Source organism: Hyla sarda, chromosome 9 (genome assembly GCF_029499605.1).
Source record: "Hyla sarda isolate aHylSar1 chromosome 9, aHylSar1.hap1, whole genome shotgun sequence".
In the NCBI taxonomy this organism is placed as follows: domain Eukaryota; kingdom Metazoa; phylum Chordata; class Amphibia; order Anura; family Hylidae; genus Hyla; species Hyla sarda.
The window spans coordinates 138,978,395-138,990,799 of NC_079197.1; the positions used below are offsets into that span (position 1 = coordinate 138,978,395).

Sequence of the window (12,405 nt, forward strand, 5' to 3'; positions counted from 1 at the left end):
ATACTGCCTAATCTGTGTGACATCTATGCTGCCTAATCTGGGGGACAACTATGCTCCTAATCTGGGGGACAACTAAGGTCCTAATCTGGTGGACATCTATGCTGCCTAATCTGGATGACATCTATGCTGCCTACTCTGGGGGGCAAGTATGCTCCTAATCTGGGGGACATCTATGCTGCCTAATCTGGGTGACATCTATGCTGCCTAATCTGGGGGACAAGTATGCCCCTAATCTGGGTGACATCTATGCTGCCTATTTTGGGGGACAAGTATGCTCCTTATCTGGGGGACATCTATGCTGCCTAATCTGGGGAACATCTATGCTGCCTAATCTGGGTGACATCTATGCTGCCTAATCTGGGGGACAAGTATGCTCCTAATCTGAGGGACATCTGTCAGGATCCGGACTGGTATGCGGAGATGACACTGGTGGTGGATCCTTTGTGTCAGTGAGGTGATGGCGTGGACCGTACCAGGGGAATGGAATCTAAGGTTACTAGTTTTCACCAGAGCCCGCCACAAAGCGGGATGGACTTGCAGCGGCAGGTAACCCCCAGGTCGTTCCACCCGATAGCGACTCAACCTCACTGACAGCCGAGACAGGCGCGGTACACAAGGACTAGACAGAGGCGAGGTCAGACGTAGCAGAAGGTCAGGGCAGGCAGCGAGGTTCGTAGTCAGGGGCAACAGCAGAAGGTCTGGGTACACAGGCTTGGGAACACACTATAACGCTTTCAAAGGGCACAAGGCAACAAGATCCGGAAGGGAACGGAAGGGGAAGCAGACTTTAATACACATGGAGCAGATGGAAGCTAATTAGGGTGATTGGGCCAGGCACCAATTAGCGGTGCGCTGGCCCTTTAAATCTGAGAGCCCCAGCGCGCGCGCCCTAGAGAACGGGGCCGCGTGCACCGGGACCCAGCAGGAGATCGGGACAGGTGGGACGGGATGCGATCCGCGGACGGGCACGTCCCGCTAGGCAGATCACATCCCCGCCGGGCACGACAGAGCAGTGTCTCCGGTCAGCGCTGCTGACCGGAGCGCTGCAGGGCAGAAGACGCCGCAAGCGGTCCGGAGGAGGAGGGGGACCCGGAGCGCTTGGCGTAACAGTACCCCACCCCTTTGGTCTCCCACTCATTTTGGAGCCAAGAAACCTGGCAATGAGGTCCTTGTCTAAGATGTTGGCTTCAGGCTCCCAGGATCTCTCCTCAGGACCGCAATTCTCCCAATCCACCCAAAAATGTTTTTTACCTCTGACCACCTTGGAGGCGAGGATCTGTTTGACAGAAAAGATATCAGAGGAACCGGAGACAGGGACAGGAACAGGAACCTTAGGAGAAAAACAATTAAGGATAACAGGTTTAAGTAAAGAGACATGAAAAGAGTTAGGAATGCGGAGAGAGGGAGGAAGGTGGAGCTGATAGGACACAGGGTTAATCTGTCTTAGGACTTTGAACGGGCCTAAGAACCGCGGGCCCAACTTGTAGCTCGGGACACGGAAACAAATATATTTGGTGGAGAGCCATACTCTGTCACCCGGAGAAAAAACGGGAGGAGCCCTTCTGCTCTTGTCAGCATGTTTCTTCATCCAGGAGGAAGCCAATTGGAGAGAATCGTGGGTGTCACGCCAGATCCACAGCTCATCCACAGCAGGAACACCAGAAGAAGTGGGCAACGGGAGGGGGGGGAAGAGGGTGACGGCCGTACACCACAAAAAAACTGAGATTTAGCGGAGGACTCAGAATTTTTTTAATTATAAGAATATTCGGCAATGGTAGGCAGATGAAAAATTTAGTTTAATCTTCAACTGGGTGCAGAGAGCCCTCCAGAATTTAGAAACAAATTGCGCGCCTCTGTCAGAAACAATATGCGTGGGAAGTCCGTGGAGGCGAAAAATTTGGAGGAAAAAATGTTTAGCCAACTGAGGTGCGGAAGGAAGGCCTGGCAGAGGAACAAACTGGGCCATCTTGGAGAAGCGATCAACGACCACCCAAATGACTGTGTTGCCATGTGAATCAGGAAGATCTGTACTGAAATCCATGGCAATTTGGGACCATGGTTGCTCAGGGACAGGCAAGGGATGGAGGAGTCCAGCAGGCTTCTGGCGAGGAGTTTTATCCCGGGCACAAACAGTACAAGCCCGAACAAAATCAGTAACGTCACTCTCTAGTGTAGGCCACCAATACAGACGGGAGATTAGCTGAATGGACTTTTTAATGCCAGCATGACCAGCCAGGTGAGAAGAATGCCCCCATTTGAGGATCCTGAGGTGAAGGCGTGGAGGAACAAAAGTCTTTCCAGGGGGGTTTACCCCAATAAAGCTGGAGAAGAGAAGACCAGGCACTCAGGTGGTATAATATGCTGCAGAGGGGCTTCAGCCTCAGAGGCATCAGAAGCATGGGATAGGGCATCGGCTCTGACATTCTTGTCAGTGGGACAGAAGTGTATCTCGAAGTTGAAGCGGGCAAAGAACAATGACCATCTAGCCTGGCGAGGATTCAAACGCTGAGCGGACTGGAGGTAAGACAAATTCTTGTGGTCAGTGTAAATGACAATGGGGTGTTTGGAACCCTCCAAAAGATGTCTCCACTCCTCGAGTGCTAACTTGATAGCCAGGAGTTCACGATCTCCAATAGAGTAGTTCTTTTCTGCAGGAGAGAAAGTCTTTGAGAAAAAACCACAAGTAATGTTCCGTCCAGAAGCTTTTTTTTTTGTAGAAGAATGGCTCCGGCTCCAAATAAGGAAGCATCAACTTCCAGGAAGAATGGTTTCAACGGATCAGGTCTGGACAAAACTGGTGCAGAGGCGAAGGCAGCTTTGAGACGTTTGAAGGCCTCATCCGCTTGTGGAGGCCAAGATTTAGGATTAGCATTCTTCTTAGTAAGAGCCACAATAGGAGCTACAATGGTGGAGAAGTGGGGAATAAACTGTCGATAATAGTTGGCGAATCCCAGAAAGCGTTGGATAGCACGGAGTCCAGAAGAGCGTGGCCAATCCAAAACTGCCGACAGTTTATCAAGATCCATTTGAAGCCCTTGGCCAGAGAATAGATAACCTAGGAAAGGAAGACTGTTGCATTCAAAGAGACATTTTTCAAATTTAGCGTATAGGTGGTTTTCACGGAGTCTTTGGAGCACTTGACGGACATGATGACGGTGTTCCTCTAAGTTAGAGGAAAAAATCAAGATGTCATCCAAGTAGACCACCACGCAGGTATACAATAAGTCCTGAAAGATCTCATTAACAAAGTCCTGGAAGACTGCAGGGGCGTTGCAGAGCCCAAAGGGCATGACTAGATATTCAAAATGTCCATCTCTGGTATTGAAAGCGGTTTTCCACTCATCACCTTTGCGGATGCGAATAAGATTATACACGCCCCCCTTAGATCCAGTTTGGTGAAGATATTTGCTCCGCGTAGACGGTCAAAGAGTTCGGAGATCAAAAGGGGATAGCGGTTTTTGATGGTGATCTTGTTTAGACCGCGGTAGTCAATACATGGGCGTAAGGATCCATCCTTTTTTTAAACAAAGAAGAACCCCGCTCCAGCAGGGGATGAAGATTTACGAATAAAACCCCTCTTTAAGTTCTCCTGAATGTACTCCGACATGGCTTGAGTCTCTGGGGCTGAAAGAGGGTAAATCCTGCCAAGGGGCGCAGTGGTACCAGGAAGAAGGTCAATAGGGCAATCATAAGGTCTATGTGGAGGTAAGACCTCTGCTTGCTTTTTGCAGAATACATCTGAATAGTCCTGGTAAGCCTTGGGAAGGCCCGGAAAAGAAGAAGTCGCGGGGGTTTGACTAGTGGGAGCAGACTTGAGACATCGCTTGTGACAAGAAGGACCCCAACTTTTGATCTCCCCGGTGGTCCAGTCGAGGGTAGGAGCATGACGCTGGAGCCACGGCAGGCCGAGAAGAACTTCAGAGGTGCAGTTAGGCAGAACAAAAAATTAAATTTTTTCATGGTGAAGTCCAATGCTCATGGGCAGGGGTTCAGTGCGGTAGCGCACAGTGCAGACCAATTTCTCTCCGTTTACTGAAGAGATAAAGAGCGGCTTGACGAGACGGGTTACTGGAATACTGAACCTATTAACGAAAGAGGCCAAGATAAAGTTTCCTGCAGAACCTGAGTCCAAGAAGGCCACTGCTGAGAAGGAGGAGTTAGCGGAAGGAGAAATCCGCAAAGGTACAGTCAGACGTGGAGAGGCAGAATTCACACCAAGTGTCGTTTCACCCATGTGAACTAGGTGCGTGCGTTTCTCCTGACGCGGAGGGCGGATAGGACAGTCTTTTAGGAAATGTTCGGTACTAGCACAGTACAGGCACAAATTCTTGTTTCGGCAGCGAGTCCTCTCTTGTTGGGTCAGGCGAGACAGATCCACTTGCATAGCCTCCTCGGCGGAGGGCACAGGAGCAGATTGCAAAGGATGTTGTTTCAATAAAATTTTTATTGAATTTTCAAGAAATACAAAGAACTAATAAAAATGACATATAACCAAAACAAAAAAAACATGTCTGCATGTAAACAATGAATCTCAGACAATTTGTAACATGTTATAGAATTTTAACAAATGTGTCAAAATGAAGGTTTCAAACGTAAACTGTACCTATTTTGTTACTATCAAAAAGCCACGTATAGATTTGTGAAGCTCGGAAAGTCTCTACATATACTACATACTAAATATATATAATGTAGTGGGTGTTAACATCTTAACCCCTTAAGGACCAAGGACGTACCGGTACGTCCTTGGTCCTGCTCTTCTGATATAACGCGGGGTTACACAGTAACCCCGCGTCATATCATGGCGGGCCCGGCGTCATAGTGAAGCCGGGACCCGCCTCTAATAGCGCGCAGCGCCGATCGCGGCGCCGCGCGCTATTAACCCTTTAGCCGCGCGCTCAAAGCTGAGCCGCGCGGCTAAAAGTGAAAGTGAAAGTTCCCGGCTAGCTCAGTCGGGCTGTTCGGGATAGCCGCGGCTAATCGCGGCATCCCGAACAGCTGACAGGACAGCGGGAGGGCCCCTTCCTGCCTCCTCGCTGTCCGATCGCCGAATGACTGCTCAGTGCCTGAGATCCAGGCATGAGCAGTCATCCGGCAGAATCGTTGATCACTGGTTTCTTATGAGAAACCAGTGATCAGCATAGAAGATCAGTGTGTGCAGTGTTATAGGTCCCTATGGGACCTATAACACTGCAAAAAAAAAGTGAAAAAAAAAAGTGAATAAAGATCATTTAACTCCTCCCCTATTAAAAGTTTGAATCACCCCCCTTTTCCAATAAAAAAAAAAACACAGTGTAAATAAAAATAAAAATAAACATATGTGGTATCACCGCGTGCGGAAATGTCCGAATTATAAAATTATATCATTAATTAAACCGCTCGGTCAATGTCGTGCGCGCAAAAAAATTCCAAAGTCCAAAATAGTGCATTTTTGGTCACTTTTTATATAATTTAAAAATGAATAAAAAGTGATCAATAAGTCCTATCAATGCAAAAATGGTACCGTTAAAAACTTCAGATCACGGCGCAAAAAATGAGCCCTCATACCGCCCCATACACGGAAAAATAAAAAAGTTATAGGGGTCAGAAGATGACAATTTTAAACGTATTAATTTTCCTGCATGTAGTTATGATTTTTTCCATAAGTCCTACAAAATCAAACCTATATAAGTAGGGTATCATTTTAATCGTATGGACCTACAGAATACATATCAGGTGTCATTTTTACCGAAAAATGTACTACGTAGAAACGGAAGCCCCCAAAAGTTACAAAACAGCGTTTTTTTTTTCAATTTTGTCGCACAATGATTTTTTTTCCCACTTCACCATAGTTTTTTGGGCAAAATGACTGACGTCATTACAAAGTAGAATTGGTGGCGCAAAAAATAAGCCATCATATGGATTTTTAGGTGTAAATTTGAAAGAGTTATGATTTTTTAAAGGCAAGGAGCAAAAAACGAAAATGCAAAAACGGAAAAACCTCCGGTCCTTAAGGGGTTAAATATATTGAGCATAATTCTGTTGGGTGGGGATAGAAATTGTGAACAATAAACTATAAGTAACAGTTTATACCATATAATCTTACTTGATTTCCGCACTATGCTTCCCCAGGCTCCTCCGTCTCCCTTTATTTCAGATTGCAAAGGATGTGGGAAGAGAGGAGCCTGGGAGGGAAACCGCCTGGTGCGAACAAGATCCTTTTCCTGACAAAGTTCCTGGCGTCTTTCCGAAAAACGCATGTCGATGCGGGTGGCCAAATGGATGAGTTCTGACAGATTAGCAGGAATTTCTAGTGCGGCCAGGACATCTTTGATGTTACTGGATAAGCCTTTCTTGAAGGTCGCGCAGAGGGACTCATTATTCCAAGATAGCTCCGAGGCGAGGGTGCGGAACTGGATGGCGTATTCGCCCACAGAAGAACTCACTTAGACAAGGTTCAGTAAAGCAGTCTCGGCTGAGGAAGCCCGGGCTGGCTCCTCAAATACACTACGTACTTCAGAGAAGAAGGACTGGATTGTAGCAGTGGCAGGATCGTTGCGGTCCCAAAGCGGTGTGGCCCATGACAAGGCCTTTCCAGACAGGAGGCTGACCACGAACGCCACCTTAGACCGTTCTGTAGGGAATTGATCTGACATCATCTCCAGGTGCAGGGAACACTGGGACAGGAATCCACGGCACTGTTTAGAGTCCCCATCAAATTTGTCTGGTAGAGACAGGCGGAAGCTGGGAGCCGCCACTCGCTGCGGAGGAGATGCAGGAGCTGGCGGAGGAGATGGTTGCTGTTGTTGCTGCAGGAGCTGTTGCAGCATAGCGGTCAACTGGGTCAACTGCTGTCCTTGTAGCGCGATCTGCTGTGATTGCTGGGCGACCACGGAGGTTAGGTCAGTGACATCCTGTGGATCCAGTGGATCCTCTGTGTCAGTGAGGTGATGGCATGGACCGTACCAGGGGAACGGAATCTAAGGGGTTACTGGTTTTCACCAGAGCCCGCAGCAAAGCGGGATGGACTTGCAGCGGCAGGTAACCCCCAGGTCGTTCCACCCGATAGCGACTCAACCTCACTGACAGCTGAGACAGGCGCGGTACACAAGGACTAGACAGAGGCGAGGTCAGACGTAGCAGAAGGTCAGGACAGGCAGCGAGGTTCGTAGTCAGGGGCAACAGCAGAAGGTCTGGGTACACAGGCTTGGGAACACACTATAACGCTTTCACAGGGCACAAGGCAACAAGATCCGGCAGGGAACGGAAGGGGAAGCAGACTTTAATACACATGGACCAGATGGAAGCTAATTAGGGTGATTGGGCCAGGCACCAATTAGCGGTGCGCTGGCCCTTTAAATCTGAGAGTCCCGGCGCACGTCCTAGAGAACGGGGCCGCGCACACCGGGACCCAGCAGGAGATCGGGACAGGTGAGTGGGACGGAATGCGATCCGCGGACGGGCAGGTCCCGCTAGGCGGATCGCATCCCCGCCGGGCAAGACAGAGCAGCGTCTCCGGTCAGCGCTGCTGACCGGAGCGCTGTAGGGCAGAAGATACTCCGGAGGAGGAGGGGGACCCGGAGCGCTCGGCGTAACAACATCTATGCTGCCTAATCTGGGGGACAACTATGCTCCTAATATGGGGAAAACTGATGCTTCTTGCCTTGGGCCTATAATTTTTAGAAGTTTAGCAGTAGCTAAATACATGCTTAATGCAAATGTCAACATTGATCTTTAAATGTAAGGAGTTATGAAACCCTCTTGGGTACTGTGAATGACTGCTCCAGACTCATTCTGTGTCTTTCACAAACTACTTGCCTCCCTGGTGCCTCAGGCCTTGGGCCTATAATTTTTTGAAGTTTAGCAGTAGCTAAATACATGCTTAATGCAAATGTAAACATTGATCTTTAAATGTAAGGGGTTATGAAAACCTCTTGGGTACTGCAAATGCATGCTCCAGACTCATTCTGTGTCTTTCAGGAACTACTTGCCTCCCTAGTGCCTCTGGCCTTGGGCCTTAATTTTTTGGATGTTTAGCAGTAGCTAAATACATGCTTAATGCAAATTTCAACAATGATCGTTAAATTCTCGGCGCTCTGCCAGGGCCTTCTCCTACCCCGCCTGGGCCGATCTGAGGACCTCACTAACCAACTCACTAACTAATCCAATTGTTTATAGCGACGGGCGGTGTGTACAAAGGGCAGGGACTTAATCAACGCCAGCTTATGACCCTCACTTACTGGTAATTCCTCGTTTTAAGGTTAAATAATTGCAATCCCAGATACCTATCACGAACTGGTTTCAGCGTGCAACACGCACCTGTCCTTGAAAGATAGAGACACGCTAATCCGTTCAGTGGAGCGCTAGTGCGGCCCAGGACATCTGAGGCCATAACACACCTGTTATTACTCGATCTCGCAATTGATCGGGCAAGGTAAGGGGTTATTAAAGCCTCTTGGGTACTGCTGAGGCCTACACCTAACTGCTCCTGGTGCAATGTATGGGGTAATTAAACACTCTTGGGTAGTGTTATTGTTAAATTTACTGGTAATTTTATCAGTAATAAAATTGAATTTTGCAGAATGCTAACACAACGGAACGCTTGTTGTGTGTGATTTTTTAATGAAAAAAAAAATAGATGGAGAGGGATTAACTCTGCTTAATCATTTTTGGCAATTAGAATCCTTTTGTCATCTGATTTTTTGGAGACAGATGCGCTTACACGCATGTAATAATTTTTTTAACCAAATTTCAAAAATTGTGTGGTTTATTATTTTTGAGAAGAATGTCTTTTGGTGGTCCACCATCCTGCATTATAGAGTCTTCTGAACTGCTGTATATGCGCTTGTTTTTTTTTTAAAAAAGGTATTTTGTCAGACAATTTCGATAACATTTTGCGTTTTTTTGAGGTGGATTGTGAAGCCCGGGTGACGGGTGTGTAGTGTGTACTCGTGCATCAGTCAACTCCAGTCTGTGTCCGTTAGGCAATATATGGGTTACTGGTGCAGCAGAGGTGGGGCCTTGGTCTTGGAATTTCAATTTTTTTAAAAAAATTCAACAATTGTGTGGTTCATTATTTTTTAGAAGAAAGTCTTTGGGTGGTCCACCGTCCTTCCTTATAGAGTCTTCTGAAATGTTAGATATGCGCTTGTGCTTACACAAAGTTGTAAATTAAAAAAAAAATGTATACAATTTTGTTGATTTTGGGGCAGATTGTGAAGCCCTGTGTGTACTGGTGCATCAGCCAACTCCAGGCTGTGTGCTTCAGGCAATATATGGGTTACTGATGCCGCAGAGGTGGGGCCTGGGTCTGTTAATTTCACATTTTTGGATAGCGGGTGCTACCAATGAGAAATCTTTGTCAAAAATTTCATATATTGTGTTGTTTTTTTGGGGGGGATTGTGAAGCCCTCGTATGTAGTGTACTAGTGCATCAGCCAACTCCACGCTGTGCCATTCAGCCACTAAATGGTCTCCTCTTGCTGCCAACATGTCCACGCTATGTCATTCAGTCACTATATGGTCTCCTGACACTGATGCCACCTCCAGGCTCTGTCATTGTGCCGCTGTGCGGCAGTGATTCTAAGAGTGATGCCGGCAATCTGCATGTCATTCTGAATAACAGTATTATTTCACTACCCCAGCACACTCCATATGCGTTTTAGGACACAGCAAAGTATTCTATACCCCTATAGAGGCTGTATGTAGGCTAGAAATAGCCTTTTTTTTTATATCGATTCGCCGCAAATAAATTCGGATCGAAACGAACTTTTCGGGAAAATTCGGCGAATCGGCCGAATCGAATTTTTGAAAAGTTCGCTCATCTCTACAACACAACACCAACATAACACAACACAACAAAACACAACACCACAATGCAACAACACAACATAACACAACAACACAATGCAACAACACAACACAAATCCATAACACAACAACACAATGCAACAACACAACACAAATCCACAACACAACACCACAAGCCAACAACACAACAAAACAAAATGCAACAACACAACAAGACAACACAACAACACAACACAACAACAAAACACAACACCACAACCCAACACCACAACAAAACTACACAACTGAACAACACAAGACTTCACAACACCACAACACAACAAAACAACACCACAACAACACAATAACACAACAAAACAACACCACAATACAACGTATTTCACCCATGCAATGTTGTGCCTCCGGTTGGGGCTTTTTTTCAAAAAATTTGTGTAAATTCGTTTTTCTGATGCCTTTTTGTAAATCTATCTCAAATGATGTATAAACGAAGTTGTCTAACAGACAGTAATTCAAGCCTTTGCTTAGTAATGAAATGCAACCTTCATGAAAAGAGACTCCCGATAAGTTGGTAACCTAAGTTTTTACATCCTGCGGTTCCGCCATGTCACCCTTTTGCGCTTTACGCTCTGCCTTACGGATCTTCCTGCGTCAGCCTCCTCTTCCAGTCCTTGGCCTCGGTCTAAAGGGGGTGCTACATTGCCTTCCTCTGTAGGTATTTCAGTCCTATGTTGTCTCATAGCCTTCTTTTTTTGTGGTTGTGGTGCTTGGTTTTTCCCTTTTCATCCTGACCCCGTTTGTTCTTCTGAGGAACTGGACTCAGACTCTGTAGTCCAGTAGTCGTGACTGGTCTCTTTTTTTCCTCATGGGTGCACGTTTGCGTGTGGATTTCGTTTTTTGCTGTTTTCAAAATCCAAGCGATTGCGTATAAATTTGTCTCTCTTCCTGTCCTTTATCTCAGTTTGCTGTTGCAGGAGTCTATCTTCAAGTTTTTAAAGAAAGCTTCAAAATCCTCTTGTCCAAGGCGACTTCTCAGTTCAGTTTTACATTTGCAGAGCTCAGTGGTGGTATGTTCATACTCTTCTTCATTCCTTTTTAATACTATCTTCAGGACATTCAGGGAGTGCTGGAGATGTAGCTGATCCCATTCACTCCTGAACCCTTCATCATCATGAAACTGTGAGACCTCCTTATACACTGTCAGCCCTCTCGGCACTCAATTATTTGATTCAAAGGATTCAGCAAGCCTCCTGTATCTTAAATGGGCACTGTCAGATACAATAACTTCATATGTTATAAAGCATGTATAACCAATAGGTTTTGCAATTGCTTTCATTAGAACATTTTAAGTACCGTATTTATCGGCGTATAACACGCACTTTTTAGGCTAAAATTTTTAGCCTAAAGTCTGTGTGCGTGTTATACGCTGATACCCCCCCAGGAAAGGCAGAGGGAGAGAGGCCGTCGCTGCCCGCTTCTCTCCCCCTGCCTTTCCTGGGGTCTAGAGCGCTGCTGTCGGCCCTTTTCACCCCCCAGGAGGAGAGAAGGGGCAGCGGCACCCATTGCCGGCGCCGCTGCCCCGTTGCCTCCCCCCATCCCCGGTGGCATAATTACCTGAGTCGGGTCCGCGCTGCTCCGCTGCTCCAGGCCTCCGTCGTTGCTATGCGCTGAACGGCGCGGCGCATGACGTCAGAGCGCCGCGCCGTGCATAGAAACGACGCCGGTCCCCAGCGTCGTTGCTATGCACGGCGCGGCGCTCTGACGTCATGCGCCGCGCCGTTCAGCGCATAGCAACGATGGAGGCCTGGAGCAGCGGAGCAGCGCGGACCCGAGCAGCGCGGACCCGACTCAGGCCTGGAGCAGAGCGGACCCGACTCAGGTAATTATGCCACCGGGGATGGGGGGAGGCAACGGGGCAGTGGCGCCGGCAATGGGTGCCGCTGCCCCTTCTCTCCCCCTGGCTGTCGGTGCCGCTTCTCTCCCCCTGGCTATCGGCGCCGGCACCGATAGTCAGGGGGACAGAACGGGCAGCGGCGCCGATAACCAGGGGGTGAAAAGGGCCGACAGCAGCGCTCTAGACCCCAGGAAAGGCAGGGGGAGAGAAGCGGGCAGCGACGGCCTCTCTCCCCCTGCCTTTCCTGGGGGTATATCGGGGTATACACGCGCACAAATGCACCCTCATTTTTTCATGGATATTTGGGTAAAAAACTTTTTTTACCCAAATATCCTTGGTAAAATGAGGGTGCGTGTTATAGGCCGGTGCGTGGTATACCCCGATAAATACGGTATTTCATACTGAAAAATCCAGTCAAACAACTGCCCCCGTGACTGCTTGGACAGATACTTGTCCTGCTGTGTCCATGCATCATCACCTATGTCATGGACACACTTCCTCGATTGACAGCTGTGAGCGCAGGGCTCAGAGCTGGAGGAAAAATCCTCCCAATGTCATCTTGTGTCCCGCTACTGTCAGTGAGGACAAGCTGGGAGTTGTAGTTTTGCTAATGCTAGGGGAGATGTGAGCAGACAGCATACTGAGGGAGGGGGCAGAGACCTGCACAGTGAGGCCACATCCCCTCCATTTGAGAGGAATTCAGACTAGTGAGCTAAATTTAAAATGTA

General features: G+C 47.8%; 1 protein-coding gene across 2 annotated transcripts in view; it reads left to right on the forward strand.

Annotated features, from left to right (window-relative positions):
- LOC130291489 (cytochrome P450 2G1-like) overlaps positions 1-12,405 on the forward strand; it is a 72,318-nt gene that overhangs the window by 29,891 nt on the left and 30,022 nt on the right. The window lies entirely within an intron of this gene.